Here is an 18415-nt window from a genome sequence, read left to right as displayed (position 1 = left end):
GTGGTCTACTACAGAATCAACAGGATTTCAACTGGGTCCTCAGAAGAATAAAACAAATATCCATTAAATTATAAATTAATCTTTTAGAATCATCTGGAAAAAATATTGAATTCTGTGGGTGACATTCATGAATATCCATAAAATACATTCTTTGGCCTTACTCACCTTGCTATTCTGGTCTAAAATTGTTTTTCACATTTTCAGTGCTCATTCATGCAATTAAAGCCTCAGAGCAGCTTGGAGCACTGGTTTTCAACCCAGTTTACCTGAAGGAGAAAAAAGCTGCATATAGCTTGATCTGTAGTTACAGGTCACTAGAGACAACAACAGCAAGATGGCTACCTACAGCCCCATAATGAACCCAGAAGTCTCGAGCCTTCTTAAGGTTTCCAAGTTTGCCTACATTACTGAGTAAATGGAGATGCAGGGCACATAACTGAAGAGAGTTTCTAAATTATGATATTGAATACTTAGATTAATCTCAGGAAACAGTCCTATACTACATCTCTTTTACAATAATCATACTGATAAGTCAATGCCAAATCCCTATATTTAGTGAAAGATCAACAAAGCTACTTTGAACTCATTCCTATTCAATACTGAATAGCACGTATAGTACAGCCTATAATTTGCCATAATGACATAAAGACCCCACATAATCTCTTACATGTGCATTACCAAGAGGATAATGGGCCAAAAGTCAAGTCTTTCAAATTATATTTTGAGGAATTTTATAATTCATACTCTACTGATCATCTTAACCCCAATATTAGAAAAACTGTCATTATTTGCTACGCTATACTCTTATTTACTTGAGAATTTCTGTAAGCCTCCTAATTTTGATACACATCTTTAAAGTGTTCACGTTAATAATTTCACTTACTTTGACTATCATATGAGGCAGAAACTACAAAATGAACTTTATTTGGTTATCTGGTCCACTATTTCCTACAGTTTTTCAACTGAGTTAAATAGAAGTAGAAAACACAACGATAGGATTTATCCAAAAACTATTCATTTAGATAGCTTTATATAACAAAGTATATCATGGACTGATTAATCTTTTATATAAAATGACTTGAAATATGTTGGCTGTTTATCAACATGAATGCAAGATGAAAAATATGCAAATATTTTATTTAATCATCTTATTTCTGAGATAAACAAAACATTCACATTTAGTGAATAATATAAGTGAACCCCTAATTAATAGATTCAACTAGTATTAACTGAATACCTAACTTTGTAACAGGCATTGTATTAAGAACAGTAGAAATGAGCATTTGTCTCAAAAAAGTCCTAACTAGGTTAATAAAAAATTTCCAGATTCTGTGAAAAGTTATTCAAATTTCAGTATAACAGAGGGAGGTGGGATTATATAGGTTGCTCATAGCCTCCAAAGTGTTCTGATTGTCTCTACAATGTCTCCCTCCCCTACTCCCTGGTGTATGGAAATCAAGAGGCTGGGATATCACAAGATTCTACCTTACCAAAAGTCACTGAGGGACCACATGGTCCTGGTTTCTAAGAGACATTATTCAGCAAAGCAGAGGAGATTTTTTGTCCTCAAGGAAATATTCTTGAAAACTTCCCATTTCTGGGCATGATGAGCTCAGAACCTATAGGATCCTCTCCCTCCTCAGCATATATAGAGAGAGACAATAACTATAAAACATGGATATAATAGAAACAGAAATGAACTTAAGATACTGGACAATGAACAGAAACACACAGATTCAGATGAGGAACTCACAACTGATAGGAGGAATGGAGACTTAAATCTGGGCTAAGTGCAGCCCTTGTGGTGAAGAACAACTAGTGGAGAAGGGGGTACACAGAGGAAAAAAATACCTTTTTTTTTTTTTTGTCCTAGGAAATCAGAAAAGTTGAAAAAGGCTGATGAGTGTGGGGAATACTAGAAGGAAGAGAGCCAGGGAGGGAATTCCTAAACTCTGTTCACACACATTGAACCTTGAACCATGTTCCTGTGCAACAGATACAAAGCAAAAGAACAATTATAAACTGAGACTAAAGCTGCCACCCTGAGACTACTGGTGAGTGAAGAGAAAAAGATACACACTGGTAGAGTTGGTATACTCACTTGTAAGAGAGTATATGGTGTTAGTCTAGGACTAGGTACAAAATATGCACAGCAGAAGTGGGTAACTATACAAAAAAAAAAAATCCAGTCACTTAGGCCTAAAAAACAAAAACAAAAAACCCAAACAGATTCCAGAAATCATGATCACTGATGACAAAGAGCTAAAGAGTGGATCCTTAAGCTCTGCCTACTCACATTTCTGACTAAACACTGAACCATGTTTATACAATCCAGACTTTCAGCAACCCATCCAAAAACAAAAGATCTGAATGAAGATAAGAGATGATGCAAAAGAAATAGAGTTAGCTGTTCAAGCCCAGCCAACAAAACTAGATGCTAAAACAAAGGAAACAATACTTTTTGGGTGAAAACAACATAATCCAGAATCTCCTCAATTTAAAATTCATAATATCTAAGATATAACCCAAAAGTACCCAGAATACGAAGAATCAGGAAAATAGAACACATTATAAACAGAAAAAAAAAATCAATGTAGTCCAACTCTATGATGAACCAGATGTTGGAAGTTACATGAAAATTTTAAAATGGTTATCATCAGTGAAATACAAATAGACATATTTCTAATTCATGAAAACCTGACTTTCATTTTCTGGTCCAGAATGTAAGGAGCTTGGAAGTTATCACTCTTATCCTCACAAGAAAAATGCTAAACAAACTGAAAATTAACAACTCTTCCTAGATCCATTATAATTTGTAATTGCAGGGCAAGCCACTGCCCTCAAAACTATAGAGACAGACAGGCAGATATAGAAAATCCAACTTTCTGAAGCAGAAGCCCAGGAGAAAACTCCAGAACCAGTACCAGGGTAAGAAAACATAAAGTGTAGTGTGAGAGTCAGAAACTCCAGGGAGGCCCAATCTTAGCCCTATATCCACTTTTGTGAGTTTTTGCTCCAGGAGCCATATCAGGTTCTTACAGTAAAGATTAAAGAAAGATTATCTCAGGCTTCAGGCAGGGAGAGTGAAAAAGCAGCCATTTTATGAAACACTCAAGAACATTCTCTTTCTTAACAAGGTCCGCCCTCAAGGGAAACTATAGTGGTTCTTGAATATCCACGGATATCTAAATCCAGAGATACTCAAGTCTCTTATATACAATGGTGTTGTATTTGCACATAACCTATGAACATCCTCCCATATACTTATAATCATCTCTAGATTGCTTATAATACCTCATACAATATAAATGCTATGTAAATAGTTCCTATACTGTAATTTTTATTTGTGTTATTTTGTATTATTGCTTTGTTATTCTTTATTGATTTTTTCCCAAATATTTTCCATCCATCATTGGTTGAATCTATGCAAGTGAAACTCATGGATCCAGAGGGCCAACTGTATTACTAGAACATAACCAACTGGGGATTTAGCAGACCCTAACTGACCTGGAAGAAGGAAATGTCCAATTCCTTTCCCCATTTACCCTTCCTATTTCACCTAAGGTGGGAAAAACAAAGCAAAACTGAGAAGTACTTGCGAAGGTCAGTCTAGGGCAGAGGCTCATTAAAAGACTGAGACCCAATCATAGGACTATAGAACACTTCTCTCCCGACATCTTACTGCATCAATAGGGATCCTGTATAACAAGGGGATACAACAGAAATAATTACATATCTCACATCTAAAGAAAAAGTTGCTAGAGGAACTCAAAGATAACAGGGAAGTTAAAAAAAAAAAAAAAAGCAGAGCAAATTTTATTTCCTGACATGTACAGCTACAGAAAACACTAAACACAGCCAAATCCCTAACCAAATAAACCTAAAACATTACACTAAACGTCAGTTCACGTTAATTTCTTTTACCCAATACATCATTTCCAGTTTTTGACCAAAAAAAAAAAATCACAAGGCATACTAAAACGTAAAAAGACATGGTTTGATGAGGCAGAACATCAGAACCAACCTCAATTATGACAGAGACCTTGGATTTATCAATTCATGAAAACCTCAGTAGAGAAACAGGAAGCCTCAGCAGAGAAATAAAGGCAATGAAAAAAGGAAATTTTAAAATACAAAATATGGTTTATGGAAAAAAACCACTAGATGGATTTAACAGCAAAATGGACATGACAGGAATAAGTGAACTCAAAGACAGATCAACAGAAATTACACGAGTTGAAGAAGAGAGAAAAAATGAAACAAATTGAACAGAAGCTCAAAAACTTAATAGATGATATCTGTCATACATAAGTAAATTTAGTATACCAGTAGAATAGATAGAATGGGACATAAAATATATTTGAAGAAACAATAAATGAAAATTTCCCAAACTTGATGAAAGATAGCAATGAAATGAATAGATAGAAAATGATTTTGAAGTAGAATAAATACAGAGAAGTCCATTCTGAGGTAAAAAATAAACCACTGTAAATCAAAGAGGAATAGCCTTGAAAGCAGCAAAAGAAAAATGATATATCACAGACAAAAACACAATTCAACTAATGCTTAACTTCTCATCAGAAACTATGGATCATGAACACTAAAGAAAATAAAATTACAGACCAATATCCCTGATGAACACAAATGCAAAAATACTCAACAAAATAGTAGCAAACTGAATTCAATAGCATATTTAAAAGATTATTCACCAGAACAAATGGAATATATTCCTGAAACACAAGGACAATTCAACATATGGAAAGCTATAAATATGACACACTACATTAACAGAATGATAGACAAAAACTATATGATCATCTCAATATATACAGAAAAGCATTTGATAAAATTTCACATCGTTTCCTGATAAACTCTCAACAAATTAGATACAGAGGAATACATCTCAACACAATAAAGGCCATATATGACAAGCCCACAGCTAATAGCATACTCACTGATAAAAAGTTGAAAGCTTTTCCTCTAAGATCAGGAACAAAGATGCCCAATCTCAAAAATTCTATTCAAAATAGAACTGGAAATCCTAGCCAGAGCAATTAGGCAAGAGAAAAAAACAAAAGGTATGAAAATCAGAAAATAAAAAACCATCTGCAGATAAAATGATCTTATATAGAGAAAACCTGAAGAACTCTACCAAAAAACTGTTATAATAAACAAATTTGGTTAAAACTAATAGCTACAGGACACAAAATCAGCATATCAAAGTAAGTAGTATTGCTATACAGTAATAATGAACTGCCCACAAAATAAATCAGGAAAACAATCCCATTTCCAGTTGCTACAAAAACAAAAACAAAAACAAAAAACAAACAAACAAACAAAAAAACCCACTTAGGAATAATTTCAATGACATTTTTCACAGAAATAGAGAAAATGATCCTAAAATTCATGTTGAACTACAAAAGACCCACACTAGCCAAAGCAACCTTGAGGGGAAAAAAAAAAAAAGCTTGACACACAGTACCTGACTTCAAAATATCCTACAAAGCTAAAGTAATAAAAACTCTATTGTACTGACATAAAAACAGACACATGGACAAATGGAACAGGATGGAGAGCCTAGACACAGACCCATACATTTAATGGTCAATTGATTTTGCAAAAAGGGACCAAGAACACATAATGGGAAAAGGAGAGTCTCTTCAAAAAATGGTGATAGGAAAACTGATACCCACATGCAAATGAGTGAAATTGGACCATTATCTCACACTATATATAATAATCAACGCAAAATGGATTAAAGATCTAAAGGCAAGACCTGAAACTATAAATCTACTTGTAGAAAACATAAAGGGAAAGTTCCACGGCATTGGTCTGGGCAATAGTTTTTTGCATATGACACCAAAAGCACAGGCAACAAAGGCACAAAAATAGACAAATTAGATTTCATCAAACTAAAAAGGTTCTGGACAGCCAAGGGAACAATAAACAGAATGAAGAGCTAGCCCATGGAATGGGAGAAAATATTGGCAAACTATACATCTGATAAGGAGTTAACAGCCAGAATACATAAAGTACTCAAACAACTCAATAGCAAGAAAACAAACAGTCCAATTTTAAAATGGGCAAAGTTAGCTGGGCACAGTGGCTCAAGCCTGTAATCCCAGCACTTTGGGAGTCTGAGGCAGGTGGATCACTTAAGGTCAGGAATTCAAGACCAGCCTGGTCAACAAAGTGAAACTGTCTCTACTAAAAATACAAAAAAATTAGCTGGGCGTGATGGTGGGCACCTGTAATCCCAACTACTTAGGAGCCTGAAGCAGAAGAATTACTTGAACCTGGGATGCAAAGGTTGCAGTGAGCTGAGATTGTGCCATTGCACTCCAGCCTGGGCAAAAGAGCAAGACTCCATCTCAAAAATAAATAAATTAAATTATAAATGGGCAAAGTACCTGACAGACATTTCTCAAAGACATACAAATGGTCTACAAGTATATAAAAATGCTCAGCATCACTAAGGGAAATGCAAGTTGAAACCACAACTAGACATACCCCACACTTATTAGCACGTATCAAAATGGTAAAAGACAACAAGTGTTGGTAAAGATGTAAAGAAAAGGGAAACCTTCAACACTACTGGTGAAAATGTAAATTAGTATAGCCATTTTGGAAAACAGAATGGAGGTTCCTCAAAAAATTTAAAAAGTACTACCATATGATCCAGCAGTTTTGTCACAGGATTCTTGCAGCATTGCTTCACCAGCCAGAAACCTCTGTGGCCAGTGGCATGTTTGCCTGAGTTTTGCTAGGGCCTGCTGAGCTCATTCCACCCACTCAGGCTGGCAGGCTGCACTCAGCTCACGCTACCAGCCAGGCTCCCATGCTTGCCAAGGGCAAGCCAGGCATGGAGTGGCGAGGGGTGTGTGAACAAATGTAGGGTCCAGCCACTGTGCATAGCCAGGCATGCTGGCTGTAGTGGGGCTGGAAGCTCCAGGGGCTGGCATGGGCACTGGCTCCCTGCAAGGCTGCAGCTGGACCAGGCATACTGCAAGCAGCTTCCACGGTTTGCACCAGGGAATGCAGTGGCACCCAGAAGCTTGGAAATGCCAGGAACCACAGAGCCCCAAACAGGGTGTCACAGCCGTGGCTCAGGGAACTTTTAGATCTGGGAAGGGAAGCAACTCTTCTCTCCTCTCTTCTCCTCCTTGTTGCCTACAACATGTTGAGCAAGGGGTGTGTTTCAGCCCTGTTTGTGTTACAGCTCTTTTTGCCCTGCCATTGGTGGGTCCCAAGTTCTTCTCCTGCATCCAAGAAGAATGAAGTACATGGACAAGTGGAGAGTGAGCAAGGCAAAAAGGAGCTTTATTTAGCAACAGGACAGCTCAGAGGAGACCTGCATTGGGTAGCTCCTCTCCACAGGCAGGGTGTCTTGATTAATGTTCAGCTCTCAGCAGAGAGGAGACCCTGGAGTGGGCAGCCCCTCTTCATAGCTGGACATCCCATCCTTTCCTCAAGTCTGGCTGAGTCCAGGGTTTTCATATGCTTCATAGGAAATACAAGCTGACTGGTCCATAAGTGGCCAAGGGTAGGCTGGAAAAAGCACCATTAGTTCCACTCCAGTCTGTGGGACTGACAGCCTGGCCTCCTGGTTTCAGGCCTTCCCTGGCTTGAAGGTGAGGCTTCACCAGTGATCTGACACTTTCTACCCAGAAGTCTGTCTGCCTCCTGCCATTGTTCATGGCATTCAGGCTGTTTGTCCTGAGGGGTGCCTGCAGGCCAGCACCAAGGTGCCCTCAGCTCCCCCTTGGCCACCCTCCCATGCTTGTCGGCATCCACCTGGTCAGTTGCAACAGTGCCTGGGCTCAGCTTCAACTTTGCTCCGAGATTGGAGTGAGCACCAGGAGCAGGCAAAGGCCAGGCAGCGGGAGCAGATACTTCTAAGCCTGCAGAGGCATGGGGGGACCTTCCCAGACCACCAAGAATACAGAGATTCCTGAGTCCCTAACCACGGTTGGGCAACTACAGCTGGGCCTGGGAGAACAGGGCTCCTGTCTGCTCCCAGCCCCAAGGGCACAGGGAGGCCTGGGTCCACAGCCGTGACTTGGGTGGCTATAGCTGTGTTGGGAGGGCAGGGCTCGTGCCTACTCCCAGCCCCTACTGGCTCCATGGAGTGAGCAGCCCTAGCTGTACCTCCCCTACTGCAGCTGGTGTCACGGCAGCAGCTGCTCTAGGTGGGCCACTGCTGCCATCAATTCCACTATGGGATATATATCCAAAAATAAATAAATCAGAATGTCAAAGAGATATCCTAACTCCCATATTCATTGCAGCATTGTTCACAATAGCCAAGATATGGAATCAATCTAAGTGTCCTTCAGCAGATAAACAGATAAAGAAAACGTATATGTACTCACAATGGAATACTATTCAGCCTTTAAAATGAAAGGATTTCCTGTCATTTGCAGCAACATGGATAAATCTGAAGGGCATTAAGTGAAATAAGTCAAGCACAGAAAGTTAAATATCACATAATCTCACTTATATGAAATCTAAAAAAGCTGAACTCATACAAACAGAGAGTAAATTGTGGTATATTAGTCTGTTCTTTTGCTGTTAATAAAAACATACCTGAGACTGGGTAATTCATAAAGAAAAAGAGGTTTAATGGACTCACAATTCCACATGGTTAGGGAGGCCTCACAATCAATGGCAGAAGGCAAAGGAGGAGCAAAGGCACGTCTTACATGGTGGCAGGCAAGAGAGCATGTGTGGGGGAAGTGCCCTTTATAAAACCATTGGATCTCGTGAGACTAATTCACTATCAGGAGAACAGCATTGGAAAGACCCACCCCCTGATTCAATTGCCTCCTGCCAGGTCCCTCCCATGATACATGGGGATTATGGGAGCTACAATTCAAGATGAGATTTCAGTGGGGACACAGCCAAAGCATATCAGGTGGTTATCAGGAACTGGGTGGGGGAAGATCAAAGAGATGTTGGTCACATGATACAAAATTTCAGTTAGACAGTAGGAATAAATTCAAGAGGTGTACTGTACAACATGGTGACTACAGTTAATAACAATGTACTGTGTACTTGAAAAATGCTGAGGAAGTAGATATTAAGTGATTTTACCACAAAAATGACATGTGAGGTAATACATATATGTTAATTAGCTCAATTTAGCAATCTTACAATGTATACATATTTTAAAATATCTCTTACCACATATCTATGAAATTTTCATCAATTAAATTTTAAATTTAAAAATATGGAGGGCTGAAAAACTGTTAAAACATCTTCAAAGCCTTAAAAAAACAAAATGTTAACCCAAAATTTTACATTCAGTAAAAATATCACTGGAGCGTGAAAGTGAAATAAAGATATTTTCACATAAAACTAAAAGCATTCCTCATTGGCCAACCTGCACTATAAGAAATGCTAAAAGTTATTTAAACAGAAGAGAAATGATACCAGATGGAATTGGGATACTCAAAAATGAATGAAGAGAATCAGAAAAGGTAAATCATGGAGTAAATGCAAAATACTATTTTATCCTTTTTTTCCTATTTATAAACTAAATAACTGTTTAAAAGTAAAATGATAACAGTGTTTTGTGGGCTGCATGAGTAGAGGGGAGCTTGTTTTACATATAATCATTATAATCAAAAGAATAGGGATGTGGGCCTGTAAATTTGTAAGATTTCCATATTTTACTTGAAATAGTACATTATTAAGTAAGTGGACTATGAAAGTTATGGCTGTATCTTATAATCTCTAGGGCAGCCACTATAAAAAAACATAGTGCTAAGAAAAAAAAATAGCTAGAGTATCAATGGGAAAAAATAAAATAGGATTATGAAAACATTTTCAGATACTAAAAAAAGCTCAAAAAGAGGAAATAAAACACAGAAGAGGCAAGTAGAAAATAAAAACAAAAACATATGTTAGGTCTAAACCTAACTACATTGGCAGTTATATTAAAAATTACTGAAATAGATTTCAGTTAAAAAGGCAGAGAATGTCAGAAGGTAAAAACTTAAAAAAATCAAAGTAACTATATACTGTTTATAATACATTTATTTTAAATATAAATATACAGATGGGTCAAGAGTGCAGGTTGGATGGAAAAGATACATCTTGCAAAGAGTTAAGTAAAAGGCTAGAATGGCCATTAATATCAGAAGGCAAATATAAAAACCAAATGTATTGTAAGAGATAAAGAAGAACAATTCATAATGATAAAAGGGTCAATCCAATAGAAAAGCATCATACCAAATGCATATGGATCCCATAACAGCATTTTAAAATACATGAAACAAGAGCTGTCGGAATTGAATGCAGAAATCCATAATTCCACAATCATAACTAGAGATTTTAACAATCTTGTCTCAGCAATTAATTGAACTAGAAAAACAAAATCAGCAAGACATAGAAGACCTGAACACTATCAGCTACTTTTATCTAATTGGTATTTATAGAACAATACATCCAGTAATGGCAAAATATACATTCTTTTCAGGGAATGTGATAAATTTACCAGAAAAGATCATATTCTAGGCCATAAAACAAGTCTCAACACAAAAAGAAAGAAATCATATGGAGTATGTTCTCTGACCACAATAAAATTAAATTAGAATACAGTTTTGGGGAACCCAGGACCACCCACAAGTTCGAGGTTCATCAGGACTCAATATCAGCTTATACTCAAGGCTAAAATGTATTACAGCAAAAGGAACAAAGTAAAAGCAGCAGGAAAATGATATGCATTGGGTAAAACCCAGAGAGGCCAGACATAGGCTTTTTATACATTCTTTCTCTCTAGTAGTGCAATATAGGTACATATATAGAATATCTCTGAAGAAGAACATAAGAGCATTTAAGTCTCAGCATTCATGGCTTTTATAGAGGGCTGATCATATACGCATATCCAGCTATATGACCAGCCATAATAACCAAGACTTAGAAACCAGGTATACCTTATCAATCTTCATGTTAATACAAAGCAATTTTAACAAAAAGGTACCTACAATATAATCCATTGCTCCAGGTGTAAAAAAAAAAAAAAATCCACCATTTACATAAAAGACTTCCAAAGGGCCACATTCCCAGTGGCTGGTCAAGAGTTAATCATGTTTCCAAGTTCCCTTGAAGATACAAAGGAGAACTGCTGAATGTTAACACAGATCTGCTGTGTTAACATTTTCCTCTCAAATTTACCTACATGAAAACCAGGAAAACCCTACATATTTGGACAGTAAAAACACAACTGTAAATTAATCATTGGATTAAAGAATAAATTACAAGAGAAAATAGACAAAATTTTGAACTAAATAGTAATAAAAATACATATCAAAATCTACTAATACAGTTAAAATAGTGCTTAGAAGGCAACAATGCCTTAAATGCTGATATTAGAAAAGAATGTAATGCAAAATCAATAAGTATTGGAGATTTTTTTTTACAAAAATGTATAATTTAGAGATTACTCTCCATGTTGCCTTCTATTTTTTCCACTTATTATGCCAAAATATAAATGTTTTACAGATGCTTATATAGCGAAACATTTGGTTTCTTTGAAATACAAAACACCATAGACTAAAGAGACCACAGGATTGATGAGCAGGAGGCAACCACATATTCAAAGTGCACCACTCTGAGTAGGCCCAAACAATATCATTATGCTTCCTTTCTTACCACACTCAGGTAGTTGTGTGTATGAGGGAAGCTTCAGAATTGGTATGGCCCTTCTAGTTGTATAAATAAGACTTTCCAATGAGTGGGTCTTGCTATCTTTCTTGGACTGACAATGAGAGAAAAGCAGAGTAATTGTGATATATAGCCCTGGCCTCTGTCCACCTGCCGAACTGGGGGCTCCATTCCGCCCAGAGACAAGTACAAGGCTCAAGGAATATCCTATAATACATATACTAGCTGGGTGTTTGGTAAATAAGAGTCCCACTGTGTTACACAGTCAAACATTCCCAAAGCAGCAAAGTGGTTGGCTAACAGGGCCACAAGTATTACTAATACAGCTGTTAGGTTGGCTTGCCATACTTTCATTGATTTGGCTGGTAAAGGAAATTGGGCCCAGATGAATTCAGACAACTGATTATTTACATAGACATCAAAAGCTAAATCAGCATGGTATCAGTTCCCCAAGTCCCCAGTCTCACATCATGACAACAAACTAGAAGATACACATGACAGATGGGCCAAGCAATGGATCATGCTGCTGCTGAAGAGCCATCTCTAAACTAAATCCAAAATAATTCACAGGCTTATATAGAACCCTGCAGTTGTATCCCACACAGGGTATAAGATGGAAAGTTCTGTATTCAACTGAAACTAGAAAATGGGTGAGAAATGGTGTTATGACAGTTTCCTACATGATAGGGATGAGAAACTCTCTCATGGCAGCGCCTCACCAGGCTTCTTATCTTCCTTGCTCTAGCCGGAATTGCAGGGCATTTCACTAAGACTTGGGTCAGACTAGTCAAGCATTGCCCCCATATCCTATGTTAAGTTGTGCAAAGTTGCCAGAGTGCCGCCCAGCAAGGCTGTTCTGTAATATGCTGAACTTACCTAATTTTCTGTGGACCAGAAGTACTAGAATAACATTTAATTTCAAAAATTTTGAAGTCCCCACTGAGACTTGAATTAGTTAAAGGGAAGTGGTAGTAGGGTAGGGAAAGCATGAAGTTTTTAACAGAATATCCTGTCACCTACCATAAAGACTAATGCAATTAATCACTCAAAATACAGGGACCCCTGAAGCAGGGGACCTATTTGTGGAAGAATATTGCTATGCACAGTGAAGGAAGCACTTGTACTACCTAACCACACACTCTTGGTCCCACAGAAGGATACCCTTAAGGTCTGGTAATACTCTCTGAAAATAACGCTGTTGCTTCTGGTCAAATCAAAGGCAATGGTTCTAAAACAGGGGCACTACAATGAGAAACATCTACCCAAGAAAGTGCTAGAACCTAAGCTGTAAAAATAAGATCAAGTCAGAGCTCTCTGAGATACTCTGCTTTAACCCTGGCTGGCTGGAGAACCTCCAACAAATTGAGTTTTAATCACATTTCCTCAAATGCAGATGTGGACATACAGATAATAGGCTACTATATAGCAACTAAGATTTACCTACACTGAAAAGGAGGCTAGAAGTTCATTAACTTTTGGCCATCTTAATACGATTCATAGTTTCCGCTGATACTACATATAGTGCTATATTAAACATTTTTGGAATAAAAAGAATGCAATGCCTCTTATAAAGTTCTATTTAATATGACTATATGTAGGAAGGGAATGCTGAAGATTTATTTGCCAACAATTTACACAGACATCTGACTTAATTAAGACTGTTTGGAGACAATTCATATACTGTTTCAGACAAATTGGTCCTGCCAAGTGTGTGATGATGGAAAAAAAGAGAAGCAAAATCACATGCCATTGTAGCAATGTAACAGGAAAAACATTAATACCACCAGTTAAGTCCAGTAACTACAGCACAAGAAGGATTAAACCATGGATACGCCCAGAGAGGGAGGTGAGAGTTTACAGTGTCACTGGGCAGGTCCTCTGTAAAGATGGGAAGAAACAGGAAAAAGAATTCATAAAATAATTTATGGCCTATTATCCAGCTAAGAAAGAAATGGAGGATGGGGAAAAAAATCCACACAAACCTTGAGAGAGTTCTGTGGACATGAAATCACAATAAAAATTCAAGAGAATATTATTGCCTTCACCAATTATGGGCTACACTGGGATATGCTAAACCTACAGTGCAGTATAAACTCTCAAAGTAATCTACTAATCACATGATTATTGCAGTCAATCCAATGTTAGATAAACGGCAAAATGGTTTTAATCTCAAGACTTGCATTTAAAATAAGTTTGGGATGTGAGCCTGTAAATGATAATCAGATTGCATTCTCTCACATATGCTCGAGAAAAGGAGGTAATGAGAAAGAAGGCTCACTTTCTTACCTTCCCTGCTTGTATCAGCAAGGAGGGGTAGATGGTTAACAGAAAAGCAATAAAAAGCAGAAACTTTTTCGGAGCGGGTGATATAGACTACCATTAGCTCTTTAATATAGGGGCCTTAACTCTAGCATCAGGACTGTGATTTCTCCAAAGGAGTGGCAAAGGGAACTCCATGTGGTCACATTCCTGTTTATACCTGGGATCCAGAAGTCTTTATCCTGAATACAGAACCTTCTTCCTATTTAACAATATGAGAATAAAAGGAGAAAAAGCAGACATATAGGTGGGGTGTTAGGCAGGGGGGAGCAGTTCTGTTTTAGACAGTTTAGTTTAACATAGGCAATGATGTATATGCCTCTGGATCTTCAGGGAAAATTTTTGACAGGGTAGAGATGTGAGAATTTTCAGTGTGAAGAATGAGGTTGAGGTTGTGGGAATTAATGGCATTATCCAGGGAAGGGGCAAAAGTCAAGAAAGAAGTTTTGGGGGTGAATGAGTCGGAGGTCAAGTAGGATGAAGCAGGTAAGTGACAGCCTTCTTTTGGAAGTAGAATTTATCATATGATATAAAGTACACTTTCAGGCATCCAAAGAAAAAAAGCATCCACTTAAACTGATCTTTTCCTTTACTAGACAACTGGATCAATGACTCAACTACTTAAATTCACTGCCATCTCTTTTAATAGAAAGGTATAGTGGATAATATTAATTCAACAATATTTGAGTAGGTGATCTCATCAATTCAACAAACATTTTTTAGCACCTATCATATGCCTGCCACTGTGTTAAACACAGGCAGAGTACCCTTTCTAACAAATTTAGAGTCTCCTCTCATTCCTTTAGTTAATGTTCATTAACCACTAATCCATGTTAGATCATAATGCTAGATGCATGAAATGCATGCATAGTAAGTGCTCAATATATATTTTATCTCGTAAACACAAAGTCTTACTGTGTGAAACTGAGAATGAGAAGAGACAGCCTAAAACTATGCTTCATGCAATGGGTCTCCTAAAAAAAAGCTCCATGCTTTAATGTCAGAGAAACCTGATTTGATATTTCAGTTCTATTATATACCTCCAAAGTGAGCTTGAGCACTTACTCTTTGAACTGCAGTGCACTTATTAGATAGTGGGGATAAATACCATATACCTAACAGGGTAATAAAAATAATAAAAATAAAATATCTGATGCAACATAAAATGGTTATTATTATTGTTGTCATTCATATTACTAAGGAATATAATCCATATGGCCAGGAATTACTCAACAGATGAGAGGAAAAAATAATTTGAGCAATCTTCTGAATAATGAACAATCACTATACTCTCATGTGAAGAACAGAACTGTCAAGAGTGGGTTTGGGTTCCAGAAAAAAAACAAAATCCCATTTTAACACAGGATTTGCTCCAGGCCCCCTCCTAGTCTGCTCGGGATTCTAACATCCTTTTCCTTTTGACAGCCCAGTTGAAGTAGACTAGGGTCCACCCACTCCAGCGGCATGGATTCTAGGGATATTCAGCATCCTGATTCCTGGTAATGCGAACCAACCAGACACCAAGTAGACAAAAACAATATGGATACTCTGGCCCCTGGTTAATGGGGCTGAGATTCTGGCAGAGAACTAGCCTCAGCTAGAAGGTAAAGAACTGAAATGCAAATGAGGAACACAAAAAGAAAAAAAAAAAAAGAAGAAAGGTTAGGCATAAACAACCTTTGAAAGTGAACAGTTTGGCCAGGGGCGGTGGCTCACACCTGTAATCCCAGCACTTTGAGAGGCCGAGGTAGATGGATCACAACGTCAGGAGTTTGAGACCAGCCTGGCCAATATGGTGAAACCTGTCTCTACTAAAAATACAAAAATTAGCCAGGTGTGGTGGCAGGCGCCTGTAGTCCCAGCTACTGGGCAGGCTGAGGCAGGAGAATCGCTTGAACCCGGGAGGCGGAAGTTGCGGTGAGCCGAGACGGTGCCACTGCACTCCAGCCTGGACCACAGAGTGAGACTCTGTCTCAAAAAAAAAAACAAAAGAAAAGAAAAAAAGAAAAAAGTGACCAGTTTAATCTGTAGGGTTAGATGGGGCTTTCTAGGAGTAATGTGACGTGTGGTTCCTGAAGGTTGGAAGCTTTCAATATCTGTAGATGGACAGATTTGGGTTAATGACAGGTAAGAAATGACTAGGGAGAAAAGTTAAAAAAATATATGACTATTGTATTAGGAAAGAAATAATGCTACAACAGCAGCAGTAGGAGTGGACTATTCAAAATTTTCCAAAGGTCAAGTCTATAAACTGTTAACATTCATAGTTTAGAGAATAAAATATTTAAAAAGTAAATATTAACATCTACTATGTTATAGCAATCCCATTACTGGGTATATATCTAATGGATTATAAATCGTTCTACTATAAGGACACATGCACACGAATGTTCATTGCGGCACAGTTTACAATAGCAAAGACCTGGAACCAACCCAAATGCCCATTGATGATAGACTGGACAGGGAAAATGTGGCACATATATACCATGGAATATTATGCAGCCATCAAAAACGATGAGTTCGTGTCCTTTGTAGGGACATGGATGAATCTGGAAACCATCATTCTCAGCAAACTGACACAAGAACACAAAATCAAACACCACATGTTCTCACTCATAGGCGGGTGTTGAACAATGAGAACACATGGACACAGGGAGGGGAGCATCTCACACTGGGGTCTGTCAGGGGGAAACAGGGGAGGGACTGTGGGGGGTGGGGAGTTGGGCAGAGATAGCATGGGGAGAAATGCCAGATATAGGTGATGGGGAGGAAGGCAGCAAATCACACTGCCATGTGTGTACCTATGCAACAATCTTGCATGTTCTTCACATGTACCCCAAAACCTAAAATGTAATAAAAAATAAATAAATAAAATCAAAGAACACATGTATTTATTTTATACTATAGTTCATATTTAATGCAACAAAAATATTTGTATTTTTAGACTGTTTATAAACCTAAATAAATTTCCTCTTTTTACTTCTATAATTTTTTTGATAAAACCAAGGAAAAATGACTAAGATAATGAAGCAGGATAACATTATATAGGAAAGTAAATATATCCTTGCCAAATAATTATTCTGGTCCCATAGGTAATACTAATACAGAAAAAGAAACTTGGAATATATTCTGTTCACTTTTTTGCAGTGACAGCAAATTTTAAAACTAGGCTTATGTTTCTGACTTGTCCTGCTTTTTCCCTGAAGCAAACGTGTCAGAGAGGATTACTGTGGCAAGTTACTCACATAGATTTTTTTTTACAAAGTTGGAATGCATAATATTAGAAACCAAACCACAAAGAACAAGCACACTGGAGACAGACTGGAAGAGATTCACAGAACATAAAGTGCTTTCAATAACAAGACTCTGTCACCGAAAAAGGAGGTGTTTGCTTAAGTAGGACTCCAGAAAACACACATCTCAGACACAATTTTGAAAGAAGGGAAGAAACAGACCATAGACAACTTACTCCAATTCAAAGATTAAAATATAACATGTTCTCCTAAAGAAATTATAGGTTCCAAATTCTGAGGCACTGAAAAAATGTGCCTAAAAGTTCAAATTGTTATTTGAATTCTAGCCCATTTAATTGTCAAGCCTTTCAAGAAGATAACAAGTGCTATCAAAAATCCATCGTCGGTATTTGAATGAGGTTGAAAATACCTATACCAATTATTACTATACAATAATGGAGAAAGCAAAGCAATTATTGAGCATTTTTAAGAGCTATGATTACCCCAGCCCTCTGGCACTTGGATTCTCATTTCATTATGCCCACAACAGCTTGGATGGTACCATCAATTAACTGGATATTACTGACATATATAAACTACTTCATCCAACAACAGCAAATTACACATTTTTCTCTAGCTCACATGGAACATTCACCAAAACAGATCACATTCTGGGACATAAGACACATCTTAACAAATTTAAAAGAATAGAAATCATACAATGTCAGCTCTCAGACTACAGTGGAATTAAACTAGAAAACCATAACAGAAGGTTAGCTGGAACTCTCCCCCATATATGTAGAGATTAAACTACATACCTCTAAATAACACATGGATTATTAGAGAAGAAGTCCCAAGAGAAATTAAAAACATATTTTCAACTAAGTGAAAATTAAAATACAACTTGTCACACATAATTTGTAGGATGAAGCAAAAGTAGTGCTTAGAGGGAAATGTATAGCTTGAATGCCTACATTAGAAAAAAAGAAAGATCTGAAATCAATAATCTAAGTTTCCATCTTAGGAAATTAGAAAAAGAAAAGCAAATGAAACCCAAAGTAAGTAGAAGAAAAGAAATAATACAATTAAAACATAAATCAGTGAAACTGAAAACAGGAAACCAATAGGGAAAACTAGAAAAATAAACGAAAACAAAAGCTGTTTTTCTTTTTAAAAGACCAATGAATTCAATAAAC

General features: G+C 37.3%; 1 protein-coding gene across 6 annotated transcripts in view; it reads right to left on the bottom strand.

Moving 5' to 3' along the window:
* Positions 1-18415, bottom strand: part of PRRG1 (proline rich and Gla domain 1) — a 95868-nt gene that overhangs the window by 65628 nt on the left and 11825 nt on the right. Inside the window, exon 3 of one of the 6 annotated variants that reach the window (XM_012445334.3) lies at positions 166-266. The exons of the other annotated variants lie outside the window; for them this stretch is intronic. The gene's annotated coding sequence lies outside the window, so the exon portion shown is untranslated. The remainder of the gene's footprint in view (positions 1-165; positions 267-18415) is intronic. 6 annotated transcript variants of the gene reach the window in all.

Source organism: Aotus nancymaae, unplaced genomic scaffold (assembly GCF_030222135.1).
Source record: "Aotus nancymaae isolate 86718 unplaced genomic scaffold, 86718_ANA_hifiasm-v0.15.2.pri h1tg000058l, whole genome shotgun sequence".
Lineage (NCBI taxonomy): Eukaryota > Metazoa > Chordata > Mammalia > Primates > Aotidae > Aotus > Aotus nancymaae.
This window is presented reverse-complemented; position numbering and strand designations above follow the sequence as displayed.